Raw genomic sequence first — 14,805 nt, 5'->3', positions numbered from 1 at the left:
TGGAGTCAAACTGTTTTGCATAAGATTTTGTAACTATATCTTTAATCTGTGTCTGAGAAAAAAATTAGAATCTACACACACTTGATCAATTTGTAAGTCTTTACTCTTTCAACATCTTATGCATCTATAAAATGGTTCCATATTACACTCAATTTCTTTATATAAATTTTCTTCAAATTTTCTTGACCTTGTATCATGCTTTTTACTTTGTCTATCCAGCTTGTTTATTTCAGTTTTCAAAGTTGTGGTTCAACCTGCTTTCCATTTCTTAATTTTTTTTGCCTTTCAACATAATCAAGTATCTTGTTCTTATGGAAATATATACTACTATACTAATATATACCTCTGACATTGTGTGCCTAGATCCTGATGTTAAACATTTTTTTTATTTTTTGCATTCAATTTCTGTTACAAAACTTTTCAGATTCCTTCTGCAGTTTTTCTACTGAACACATCACTACAATTAGTTTTACATAATGACTGCTTTGCTTCCATCTAATCTATTGTTAATCATCTGTGCATTGATTTAGATTCCAGTTTGGCAGAATTATCTGGTAACAAATTAATCTTTATAACCCCATGATCACATCACATCAACAATGGTAAAAACAGTGAAAACACTAATAAAATATAAAATATAAATTCAAATAAAATTTCTCTTACCAGGTAACTATATAGTCAATCACAAACCAAGACAGGATTGTTTAGATACGTTCTGGCCTCTTGTCCTTTAATAACATTTTATTCACATTCCCTGTCATGAGGATTTAAAAATTGCTAATAAGACATTAACTGCATTTTTGTAGAAAAATTTAAATATAAATTTGCTCCACAAAATGCAATTCATTGTAACCCCTTGTAACTTCAGAAAAATAGCTTTTCTTATAAAAGTCCACATATATGTATATGTACAAAATAGTCTGGATTTTATTGCACTATACCAACTACCATTGGTAATATATTAGTTCATTTAAGGATCTACAATGACCTGTTAATGAATATTGGTTGTCATTCTTTGAATGAATGAATGTTTTGATACAGTTAGTCATGAGTTCACTATTGAAATTCTTTATGAAACCCATGTTAACTTGTTCCTTGTGAAATGCTAAATAAACATATTAAAATATTAATTTATAGGTTCCTGACACTTTACCTTTTAAAATATAATGCCACTGTTTAAATGTTACTATGTGCTACAAAATACTCAATTCTGCATGTACCAGATTAACAACTGCTACTTCATCAGAAGTCAAACTTAGAATCTTCTAACAGACATAATCATAATTATATACTTGGTCTTTACTTAAAACAACTTTGTACTATTAGCAATATGACAACTTCTCTTGGTTTACCTGTTCAGATCTTAACTTTAGAAAAACAACAAAAATAATAAAAAAAATCCTTATTATGACCAGGCACTGTTGGTTTGTCTCTTATAAAGTTCAGCTTCAAGTGGAATCTTCAACTGTGAAAACTTTCTAGTCTTTAATGTGTGACACCTTAAACCTTCTGTAATAGAGGCTCATGAGATATATGCAAATGACCCTTGTGCTAGCAAGGTCATAAGAAGGCTGAAACATGCATGTCCACAACTAGTAGGGTTTGGCTTTATTGGCATGAATGAATCCATACAGACTTACAAAGGAAAAAAAGTAAAAAGTCATGAACATTCAGCCATGTAGCTGAAACACTTGATGCCCTTAAGTGGTCATTTGCATATATCCCATGGGCCTCTATTATAGGAGGTTTAAGGTATCACACAGTGAAATGTCTAGCTTGGCTAGGTTTCTCTTGTAGTTTTTACTAATTGGTTTGTATGTGTGACCTTTTTACTCTTTATATTGGATGTTAGTTGGGATATTTTTCGGACACCTTAATGGTTATGGACATCAGCTGAGTTTAAAGACCCTGCGTTTCTGAAATATAGTCAAGCAATCTACTTACACTGTGTTGATGACATCATATGAAGGCTGAAACATACATATCCAGAGCTAGGGGGCTTGGCTGTATTTGCCTGAGTGTATCCATAAAGACTTAAAAAGGAATAAAGGGAAAATATAATGGACATTCAGAAGCCATATAGCTGAAACTCTTGATGTTCTTAAGGGTCATATGCTTATATCTCAAGGACCACTATTACAGGAGGTTTACAGTATCACACAGTACAAACTATAGCTTGGCTAGGTTTTTATTGCAGTTTTTCTACTAAATGGTTTGTCTGTGTGACCTGTTTACTCTTTGGTTTGAACTTTCTAGCCTTCTGTATTTTGCTTTACTTAGAGGTCATTGAAGCTTTTCTTGAGTTCTGCACATAATTACTATTTGTATGGCTCTGTAGATCTGCATGCCCCTTCTTTTTTCTTTTATCCTGTGAAATTATGTTGAAAAAAGCATTTGTGCCTATTTCCATACATACATGAGTAATCCTGTCTTTCCTAAGATTCTGATTGTCTACTGCTGTACCAAATTACTTAGGACATCAGTTCTTGTGATGATAAAGAAAGAAAGTATGGTTGTGTAAGCTGAACTTATCATAACAGTAGATGTTTGAATGATCACTGCTGCAGTAGCCTTAGCTATATTGGTAATATCCTGCCAAGGATATAACTGCCAGCCAGCTTCCACAGCTTCAAGGCACCTTCCACACACCCAAACTGTCGAGCGGCTTGAGCTGAGCTGACTAAAAGACAAATATGGGTGCAAAGTCCTTCAGAACTGCACTGCCATCATAGAGAGGGAGGCTGAGCCCTGAAAGGATAAGGCCATGAATAACAAAAAATAAATGTCCATGCCCTGGCATAAAAACACCCCAAAACAGGTGGGGTGGAGGGAGGAGTGGCTACTGCAGCAGTGATCATTCGAACATCTACTGTTATGGTAAGTTCAACTTACACACATATACTATGTTCTTTATATTGATCACTGCTGCAGTAGTCTTAGCTATATGGGTAAAGTACCACAGCTAACTATATTTTCAGGTGGAAGGAGAAGGGTCCAGGAGCCCCTGGAGAGTGGTACTAGCACAGCATGATCTGGGCCTAGAGAAGAAATTCAGCTTATAGTGCTTTGTAAAAGTATGTACAAAGGACCAAGTTACAGCTTCTAGAATACTTCTAGAATTCAATCCTCTCCAAAAAAGGCATAGAAGAAGCCAAGGTCCTGGTAGAGTAGTCCTTGGCCTTGCCAGGAATAGATTTGTCATGGTGAGTATAACAAAAAGTAATAACCTTAGACAACCATTTGGAAATAGTCTGTTTTGACACCAGTTGTCCCTTCTCCTTACCTTCACAAAAAATGAACAACTGATCCAATGTTCTGAAAGACTTAGTTCTGACAAGATAGTACCTGAGTTGTCTGTGGACATCCAAGGTTTGGAATATCTTTTCTCCTTGACTTAAAGTAAACTTGAATATCACTTTAGGCATAAAAGAAGGATTAGTTCTTAAATAAATCCTTTTGGAAAATGAGGTAGAGTTGACTCACCATAAGAGCTTGCAACTCAAATGCCCTTCTTACAGTGATCAGAGGAATCAATAACATTGTTTTCCATGTTAAGAACCTCAAGTCAGCCAGATTAGCTGGTTCAAATGGAGCAAGTGTTAGTTTCTCTAATAAAAAGTTAAGATCCCAAGGACAGCCCACTGGTTTACTTGGAGGCCTCTTATGCAAAGCCCTTTCAAGAACATTTTGAAATGTGACTGCCTTGAAAGAGGAGGATTCATGGACAGACATGCTGAAATGGCTGATAAATGAACCTTGATAGGGGAATAAGAAATGCCATAGGATAGTAACTCACACAAATATTCTAATACCAGAGAAAAACTAGACCTGAATAAGCACTGGTTATATTGTTGTCTCCAACTAGAAAACATTTTCCATTTGCTATTATATGATCTTCTAGTAGCAGGCTTTCTTGTCTCCAATAGTTCCTGCTGCATGTCCTCAGTAAACAGGTGCCTAAAAAGAATTAAGACTCTATCATCCAGGCAGTCAAGTGATGATGACTGATGTTGGGGTGTATCAAACACCCATGTTCTTGAGTGAGTAGAGCCATTCTGTGAGGAAGCTTTTGGTAATTAGCCCCTGTTCATTTCCAAAAGAAGGGAGAAATACAGTTGCCTGGGCCAGAAGGGAGTCACCACATTGATCTTGGGAGAGTCCTTCTTAATCTTCAGAAGCACCCTAGATATTAGTGGAATGGGTGGAAATGTATACAGGAACATTCCTGTCCAAAGAAAAGAAAGAAAAGGTATCTGTTTTCCAGGCCTTCTTACACTAATTCCTAGAACAGACTTCTGACAGTTGATTGTTCAGAGAGGAGGGAGAGAGGTCTATTTCAGGAACTCCCACAGATGGATCAAATCTTGGAAGAACCCGGATTGAGGTTCCATTCATGAGCATCTGCCCTGGTCCTGCTCAGTTTGTATGCCACAACATTTTGCTCTGACAGGATGTAGGATGTCTGTAGAGTGAAAGTGTGGTGTGAAGCTATATCCCAAGCTGACATGGCTAGTCTGCAAAGTAGGGTACGGCCTGGTTCCTCCTTGCTTGTTGCTGTACCACATCATAGTGGTATTGTCTGTAACCACTTGAAGAGGTCCCAGGGACCAAAGATGATTCAGAGAACTGAGTGCCTTGATTAGGGAAAGCATCTCCTTAATATTTATGTGATTGCATCTGTCTTTGGTGTCCCAATCCCTCTGCGCTTTCATCTCTCCTAAAATAGCTCTCCAAGCAAAGTCTGAAGCATCTGTGGTGACTGACTGCCTTGGAGCAGAGAGGGAGAAGGGCAGACCTTGATTTAAGGATATCTATTGTCTCTGCCAAGTGATTGTTCTTCTGACAAACCTCAGTACTGGGATCTGAAAAGATAAAGGGTGTTGATACTGGGATGAAAGATATTTCAGATACCACTCTTTCTTTCTCATGTGGAGTCTTGCCAGGGATATCATGAGAGTCATAAATGCCATGAGACCCAAAATCCTGAGATATTCTATTGCGGTGACTGAAGTCTGAGTGGAAAGTCTTAGAAATAGATCTAAATAATAACCTATTTTTTCCTGTGGATGAAAAGCTGTTTGAACTGAGGTGTCTAGTTGACATCCCAGGAACACGCAATCCTGTGTGAGGGAGTCAAGAAAGACGTTTGAATGTTCTCTTGAAATCCCAGCTTGTGTAAGAGACCTCTCACCCAAGAGAGAAATTCCTGTTATTTTAAAAAAGACTCTGCAAAGATAAGCATGTCATCTAAATAAGGACAAATGTGGACACCTTTCACCCTGTAATGAGTTACAACTGGAGTTAGACACTTTGTGAACACTCTTGGTGGACTGGATACTGCAAAGGGTAAGGCAGAGAACTGATAATGTGATCCAGAAGCACAAAACCTTAAGAAACACCTGACGTCTGGATGAATAGGGATGTGATAATAATCATCATTCAAGCCTAGTGTTACTAGGAAACTTGAAAGAGGAAGAAGAGGCAACAGGTTGTGAAGTGATATCATTTTGAATTTGAGCACTATTACAAACAGGTTTAGGAAAGAAAGATCCAGAACTGATCTCAAAGGGTTTTTTTTCTTTTGGACCATGAACATCCTTGAATAAATCCCCTTCCTCATTTGGGAAGAGGAACTTGTTTTATCACTCCTTGGGACAGCATGATATAAAGAACAGTTGGAAACAAAACAGTCTGATCTGCAGGATGAAGAATGAACCCCTGGAAAGGAGGAATTTCACCCCCCTGCCATCTGTAACTCTGATGAGTGATTTTTAGAGCCCATTTGTCTGAAACAATCTGTTGCCAATGAGAAAAATGGAGAGCCAAACTTTCTGGAAGAGGAAGGGGGCCAGGGTGGAAAGGGGTCACAAGGTCTCATAAATAGTCATTCAGACATGTTGGAGTCTCCTTGGTTCTGGGAGGTTTGAGACTTCTTTTTGGAACCTCCTTGCCACTTCTTAAATGTTCTTTTACCTGAATTATGTTGAGACTTTTTTATTCTATTTTTTCCAAAATTGGATGAGGAGAAAGAAAATTCCTTGGACAATTTGGAAAAGGAGGGCTGAAAAATCTTAGCAATTCCCTAGATCAGCTTGCCCCTTTCATCACACTTTTTAATTACCTCTGCAGCAGAGGGGCCAAACACTAAATCTTTGCCCAAGGGAGAATTTAAAATCTAATTTTTGTCATCATCTAAAAGGTTCTGAGAATTCAGCCAAACAAACCTCCTTAAAACCATACCAGTGGCCATAGCCCTGGAAGAAGTATCAACAGAGTCATGCACACACTGCAAACAATGAGTACTGACCTGGGCAACATAAGTATCTAAGTTATTTAAAGTAGATTTTTCTTCCTAGTACTTTCACAATATGTCAGAAAAAACATATGAGCCTGATGATTTAAAATTCTGAAATTCAGAGTTGCAGAAGTATACTTAATCCATGCCTATCAATAATTTCCCCATCCTTATTAGAAAGAGAAAGAATTAACTAAGTGCTTAGCAGCAGAGGAATTAACTAAGGCTATAGCTGTTGGGTCAGGTTTGGGAATAGTGTATAAAAATTTAAAAGACTGAGGAACTTTATACGTCCTATCTGCCTTTTTAGGCACAGCTAGCTGATTATCAGGAAAATTGCAGGCAGTAAAACAGACATCATCTAAAGCAGACAGGACAGGAGGACTGGGTATAGGTTCTGGAAAATACTTCTGTAACATCTCATAGTATTTTTTGAGGGACACAGAAACCTCAGTGTTCTCCCACTGAAAACAATGGGGCATTCTAGCAATAGTCTCAGAGAAAGAGAAACCCCCACAGGGAAAATCAGAAAGAGAGTTCTCCTCTGAGTATGAATTAGAAACCTGAGGACAAAACCCTGAATAAATCCCTGCATCTTCCTGTTCAGATTCAGAATCTTGAATCTCTTTAGGGAAGGAGACACCCATCTTTCTTTTACCAGGGATTACTCAACAAGAATAAGTAATAGCCTGAATCAAACCCTGTGCCAGTCCCTGTAAACTATTCCTATCTAAAGACATTTCAGAAGTAGATATATGTTTGGTTTTGTAGGGTGGCCATGGTGGTGCAGTGGGTAGCATTGTCGCCTCACAGCAAGAGGTTCTTCAGTTCGATTCTCGGCTGAGGTGCCTTCTGTGCAGAGTCTGAAGTTCCTCCCTGTGGTCACATGGGTTTCTTCTGGGTGCTCTGGTTTCCTCCTATGTCTCAAAGACATGCAGTAGGTGGATTGGACACTCTAAATTGGCCCTAGGTGTGAGTGTGTGTATGCCTCCTGTGGAAGGTTGGGCACCAGGCCGGCAACTCAACAACGTAAAATTCCACTGCCAATCATAAGCGGACAGATTATCCACTGTGGTGACCCCTAACTGGGAAAAGCCGAAAGAAGAAGAAGATATATGTTTGGTTTTGTGTTTCTTTTTGACAGGAAATGGCTGAGGCAAATTGTGCACCTTCTGTCATGGCAAGGCTGTTTGCTTAATTTTTTCTTTTTGTGGCTGGAAGAAGGACTGACCATAGGAGTGACAATCTTTTCCATAGTCAAGCCGAAAATGGTGCCTCTATCCTGGGGAAAACAAGCAACAATACCACTCCACAAAAGTTAATTTTTAACAGAAAAAGCACAGTAAAAGCACTTTTAAATACAATTTATCCACAGAAAATAGTTTATTAGTTAGATAACAATACTTTTAAACTGACTAAAACAACAAGTGCTCTGTTTAAAATACATGACAGTCTTGAGACAATTCATTAAAACAAAACACACCTAGCTTTGAAATAACTTTCCTGAAGAGGAAGGTAATAAAACATCAGTAAAAAAAAAATAAGAAAATGGAAGTTTTTTTCCCCCAAATGGAACTTATCTGCCCAGCTAAGGAAATCACAAGCCGACCATTGATCCTCAAAAGCCTCAGAGGAGTGTACTGTTTGGCGGCAGTAAAGCTCTGAAGGGCTTCACACCCATACTTGTCTTTTAGTCAGCTCAGCTCGAGCTGCTTGATAGTTTGGGAGCATGGAAGATGTCCTGAAGGTTTGAAAGCTGACCAGCCGTTATATCCTTGGCAGCTAAGGCTAATGCAACAGTGATTGATATGAAGAACATCATGAATTTACTAAAAAAACTTAACCCTCTTTTATGTAAAGTCATAACAGCTCATGTGAAAAAAAATCTTGTGAACCTAGGGATTTTACTTGGAGACAGTAAACCATTGCCTTGAAATATGCTTGTGTACTTTCCTTACTCCATGCAAGACTTTCTACTGTTTTTAATAACTAGTCTATCACTACACCACAAAGAATGTACTTATACACCTAAGTGTATATATCATTGCAACTGATAGCCCTTTTATGTATCTTTATGTTAAGTGGTCCATGTGCATTCCGTTTAGAATGTCACAAAAAAGTCCGTACACAGATTTGTAACCCATAAGTAACTCATTTCCTTTTCTGTATACAAGAATATTTCTCAATGTCAGTTTTGCTTTCAGTAGACATTCAAAAAAATAACTTCAAAAATAGTGCTCATTTTGTGAGCATCTGGGCCCTTAGATGCACACAAAATATCTTCCTCCGTTTCATTGCATCCACCCCCCCCCCCGTAAAAACACACACACACACACACACACACACACACACACACACAGACACACGTTGATATATTGTTTAGTAATCATGAATACTTAGTCTTCACAGTACTGCAAATGCATTTTAAATTTTATCATTAAAATGTTTTCCTTTTAACAATCCTGTTACTTTTATTCCTCTTAAAAATTAATGTTCATTTATGATATTTGTAAGCCTAAAAAAGTATATCCAAAATATGGCTAAATCTTTTCACCCCTTATATAATCAAGTGAGCTTCTAATTAAACTCTGGACTCAAAATTCACAAGACGACGTAAACTTGTGTAATTACACATAGGAAATTATTTCGTAAATCATTAGTGGTATATGAAATTTACATCAGTCAAACCAGATATCTTTATCACATTCTAAGCTTCAAGTGTTACTACTTCGGAAAAAATGATCAACATTCACAGTATAATGCACAGCAATTGTACAATAAATAAATTCCATGACTGAGAGTGTGTCTGTGTGTAGGAGGTGCACAACGTCTCATGTCCAGTGTATGCTGCAATGTATTCTAGAATAAAATATTACAGCATGAAATACAAAAAATACATCTCATTTTTCTTAAAATCGGATACATACATACATGCAGAGAGGTACAATTTTCTGTAAAATTATCTTAACATTTATGCAGAAGTCATTTAACTTGTCAGTGAAAGGCATTAGTTGAACGTCTTTAATTTCAGTGTCTTATAAATACATGCATAAACTAGAATAAAATAATTACTTAAAGAATCTCTTTTGACGTTGTCATTTGTGCCTGAACCACAGAATAAAATAAATACTTATGTTTTCTAAGCACTATTTCACAGCTGTAAAATGTTACACTTTGGCAAAGAGACCAATGGATTTTAAGTACTTCGAGATAGTGTTAGGTTGATGTTATTCTAGATTATTGAATGCCTCCCCTAAAACGTGCATGCTGATTGGCAAGCTCAACCAGCGTGCCCGTTGTAAATCCCTCAATATACTAACGGAAAAAGGTCCGGTCGCCCGGACTTTTTCCGTTAGTATAAAACACTGTCTCTCTATGTTAAAAGAGTTTAACACAGCGACACAGGTTTAAAAAAAGCAACAGAGATCCCCGTTGCTTTTTTTTAAAGCTGTCTCGCTATGTTAAACTCATTTAACATAGCTTAATAGTAAAAGCGGAGATCTTGCGATCTCCGTTGCTTTTAAAGTTGTTCGCTATATTAAATGGGTTTAACATACCGAGACAGTATAAAAAAAGCAACGGAGATATCCGTTGCTTATTTTAAAGCTGTCTCGCTATGTTAAACCCATTTAACATAGCGAGACAGCTTTTTTAAAAAAAAAAGCAATGGAGATCTTGCGTTCTCCGTTGCTTTTGCCCACAGCTCTGATGTACTGCGTAGGCATGCGCAGTACATCAGAACTGCCGCAGAATACCAGACAGCTGCGGAAGGGCAGTAAAGAGGCATTATACAATGCCATTATTTAAGAAAAGTAATTATTTCTTTTCTTAAATAATGTCATTAGATATAATACGCCTGGGTGTGGGTAATGCTGGATTACCACGGTTGGCTTTGTTTGGTCCTCGGCTTCCTCGGGACAAAACCACGCCAACCGTGGGTAAATCCAGCATTACCCACACCCAGGCGTGGGTTATTGCTATAATACCTTACATATAAAATCAGTGATAGTCCAAAATAATTTACCTTGTAACTGCTCCCACAATTAACTGAATTGTGTTACCTGCCACCCATTTGTCATCTCCTCCAGTTATAGGAGGTTTAAGGTATCACACAGTGAAAACCCTAGCTTGACTGGATTTTTCTTGCAGTTTTTCCTGTGGAGATGAGAGGCATGTAAATCAGAATGCCTTATTAAATTTCCTCTGTGACCAGATCAGCTGACATGTTTTCTTGCCTGAAACACCTTAAAGCTCAGAAAACCTGGTGATGCATAAACATGTGGCTGCTGAACGACAACATAGTAATCTCACCCATACTGTAAGTCTGAAACTTGAAACTCTGAAATCAGCATAATGTAGAAGGTTACTCATACATTCTCCTCTCAGAAGATAAATATAAATGAAAAACATGTAATGCTTACTGTTGGTAGTGTGTAACCGATGTCAGTAGCAGAGTGCTAGAAAAAAAAGAACTCTATGAATCTTTTTGTTTCACATGTGCAGTGCATAATGCAGTTTAACTTAGGTAAGCAAGTTGTTGGCCTACTGTCTGTAAACATCTGCTGCTTGTCATCTCCGGATTGTCGCTGTACAAATTACATCATCTGGAGCAAAACATTTTCTGTTTAGTTAATGGATTCATCAATGCCCTATGTAGATGGCATGTAGACAGCTATGCCGTATGTAGATGGCATGTGCAGCACAAGTGTTTTCACTTGTCACATAATGAATTCTTTCCTAGAAAGTAGAACCTTTCAAAAGAATTTAGCTAGTCATTGTACTATTGCAGAAAATTATATTTTATTTAGAATTTCTGGATTTTAGCATGCCTTTTGAAATAAAAAAATTGCAATATTTATTTGTGATCTGGGTTAATTTTTTTCTCATATTATTTATTTATGAAAGTTGTGCTGTAACTAACAAAAGTTGGAAACTTGCCAAATGCAAATTAATTTTAACTATATTTTAGTTTGCCAGCTAACTTTGTGTGAAATCTGAAATATTATCATCCTCTTTACGAGTCAGACAGCATGGATATATCCCATTTTATTTCAGCTAAGGTCAGCTAATTTCAGTTGATTCTTACTCTTCACTTCTTCCTAAACAACAGGTCATTTTCATTATAAGCCCCGCTTTTCCCATTTTTACCTGGGGTGGGATTGCCACATCAACATTAGTCAATAGGATCAAATCACCCAGAGCCAATGTACTAAACTCTATCTAGTAAGTAGCTTAATTTACAACATGTGCTCCACCCATTTCATTTAACGGGTTTTGAACAGCAGATGTACTTCATTCACTCACTCTCTTCAAGACTTTAACAATGCATATGCTGACAAAAATATTGTCTGTTTACTAACTTTGGTAGCTACAACAGGAAATTCTCAGGTGTCTGGTAAACAAAATTCACTACATTCTTATCTTATAGCCCTATCATAGAGCATGATAGATTAAGCACTGAAGTTCTTGGCTGACAATTTGCTTTATTTTTCATTCCAGATTTATCTTTGTAAAGTCTGTCATGCAGCATGACACCTAAATTACTTTGAGACTCCTGCCATATATTGTGACATGTAAGCATAAACTGGCTATCTCACTGTATATTCTTACATAATTCTTAACTCATTATGGCCGAGCAATGTCTCCAGGTGTCTCTGCAGTTATATCCTACTAATTCCTCTAAGTGTCAAATATTGCTTGTTCACATTTGCATCAATAATTCCAAAGCCATGCTACATACAAAGTATTAAAAGATTTTATCTTAAAGCTTACACAAGGGCAAACACAACAATGGCAAACACAACTGTATTAATTGCCAACCTCTGTTTAGTGCAGATAAAGAGATTTGTTAAAATATTAGTAAAATAGTGTCCATAGTTTCATAGTTTCATAGTTTTCCCACCTCTCCTCGACTAGTTTAGACCAGTTTACAGGCATTGCTGTATTCTGGGCTGTGGTGTAGTTCCTGTGTTGTCCATTACCTTACTTGGATAGAAAGAAGTTTCTTTGCTCACCAGTGGGAGTGGGGAGCCTTGAGCAGCCTACCTGTCCCTGTAGGAAGTGACCTCAGCACAAGACCTGTAGTAATTGGTTGTTTTGGACCATTTCTAGCTCTTTTGAAGTTCCCTGTTTAAAATCCGCCTCTGGGCGTTTTTTTCTGGCTATACTACTCAGACAAGCTCCTCGTGGTCCTGCAGAGTGGTCCTAGCTACAGAGAACTCAGAAAAGCGACTACTTTCTGGATTTAAGTATCTTTGCTTTTTTTTACTTTAAATAGCTTCTCTAGCTTACCCTAAACAAGCTTAAACTGTTTTTTTAGCTGTTTGCTGCATTATTTTAACATCTACACTTAAAGTTACATTTTAGTCGAATTTGATTGAAAGTTTGTTTGTTTGTTTAATTTAACTGTTGAGGCTGCCCACTAAAGTGTGCTAGCCTGTGTAACTGATTTATTACTGTTTCTGCATTTTCTGTGTGTTTCTATCTAAAAAAAAAAAAACAAAAAAATAATCCTTGTTTTCCCGCCTCTCCTCGACTAGTTTAGACCAGTTTACAGGCATTGCTGTATTCTGGGCTGTGGTGTAGTTCGTGTGTTGTCCATTACCTTACTTGGATAGAAGGAAGTTTCTTTGCTCACCAGTGGGAGTGGGGAGCCTTGAGCAGCCTACCTGTCCCTGTAGGACGTGACCTCAGCACAAGAGCTGTAATAATTGGTTGTTTTGGACCATTTCTAGTTCTTTTGAAGTTCCCTGTTTAAAATCCGCGTTTGCACGGCTTTGCGCGGTTGTGCGCATAGCACAGCGCCGGTTAAACAAGGTTAAACTTCTTCTGGCTCCGCCAAGTCTGCTCTTCAAATTTTCCCTTAAGGAAGCTCTACTCTTAGTATAATCAGACTACTCGCTATATTATAAGCCTAGCACTTGTTCTCAAAACTTCTCTACTAAGTAAGCACTCTCGTACTAAGTAAGCACTACATCCACCTACCACCCCTGTGAACATCCACTTCCCTTAAAGGCACAGCACTATCTTATACTGTTCTAGCACGTTGAGTGGTGGATTACTGGTGTCCTCTCCAGTTCAGCTGGTTAATCTGGGTATTTTGAGACAATGCTACAATTGTCTCATGTACACAGACAACCCTCTCCTCCTCCCAACAAACACAAATACATGTGAGAGATGCAACTATATAGCCAAACTGGAGGCTGAACTCTCTCAACTCAGGGCTGGCATGACCAGACAAGAGGAGATGATAACCACACACACAACAAACCCAGTCCCACATAGACCTACCACAACTGCAAACCAAACACATAAAAACACAAAGACATACTCGGAGGCTCTAATAAAAAACTTATCAAAACAACGGAGGCTCCCAAAGCAGACACCCAAAAATCCACCACCTCAAAACAAAACACATGCAACACATACTTCAATAAATCAGTGTGTCAATCAATCACAGCCCTTAAGGCCAAACACCATGCCTGATACACTAGTAATAGGTGACTCTATAGTCAGACACACTGATGTCCCGCTTACCAGGCTGAACAAGGAGAGGGTGACTGTGAGCTGCCTATCGGGAGCTAGGATCCACCACATAACACACGCACTCAGGTCATTCCAAAGCAAGTACAAATATGACTCCGTTATTGTCCATGCTGGCGTGAATGACCTGAGATGTACCTCCCTGGACTACATGAAAAGGGACATAGAGGAGCTCTCTGATTATGTAGCCCAGGCTGGTATGACCCTGACCCTGAGCAGCATCTTGCCCTCACCAAGAATGATGCCACAATACAAAGACAAGATGATCAGCTTTAATATTTGGCTCAAGTACTGGTGTCATTCTAAGGGGAACCAATGTCTGTCTGCCTGGGATGACATGTTGGACAAGCCACGCTGCTTCGCAAGGGACGGCTTGCACCTGTCACCACTGGGCTTCCAGATATTGGCTAAGGCTCTTGCCACCCCCATAGTGCCTTTTTTAGGCAAGGCTCAAAAGACAAACCCACCTCCTTAGAAAACAAAAATGGAAAAAAACTAAGGGTAATGCTGCTCAACGCCAGAAGTCTAAATCTCAAGATGCAGGCATTCGATGCACTCCTCAGCATGGAGAACATCAACGTCTGTGCAGTAACTGAAACCTGGTTCAAGGCTCCTGAGAGAACCTCAGCGCTACCAGGCTAGACCTCGTATCATGCTTTTCGGCCCCAAAACCCGGGCCGAACCACAAAGGGAGGGGGAGTGTCCATATTCATCAAGGACACCCACACCTCCAGGTTAGTAGCAACACATGAAGCATCGGAGACCATACAGGTGCAACTAACCATAGGCAAAACTGCTATACAACTGGTAGCATGTTACAGACCACCCTCCCAATCTCAGGAACCCCACTCAGCCTTCCTGAACACATTGGAGGATATGAATGTATCACAAAATACCATCATACTGGGAGACTTCAACTACCCAAACATAGATTGGGTACATTATTCTAGCCCTAACACCCTAGCCCA

This window comes from Protopterus annectens, chromosome 6.part1, assembly GCF_019279795.1.
Source record: "Protopterus annectens isolate FY-2018-M chromosome 6.part1, PAN1.0, whole genome shotgun sequence".
In the NCBI taxonomy this organism is placed as follows: domain Eukaryota; kingdom Metazoa; phylum Chordata; order Ceratodontiformes; family Protopteridae; genus Protopterus; species Protopterus annectens.
Note: the sequence above shows the minus strand (reverse complement) of the source record.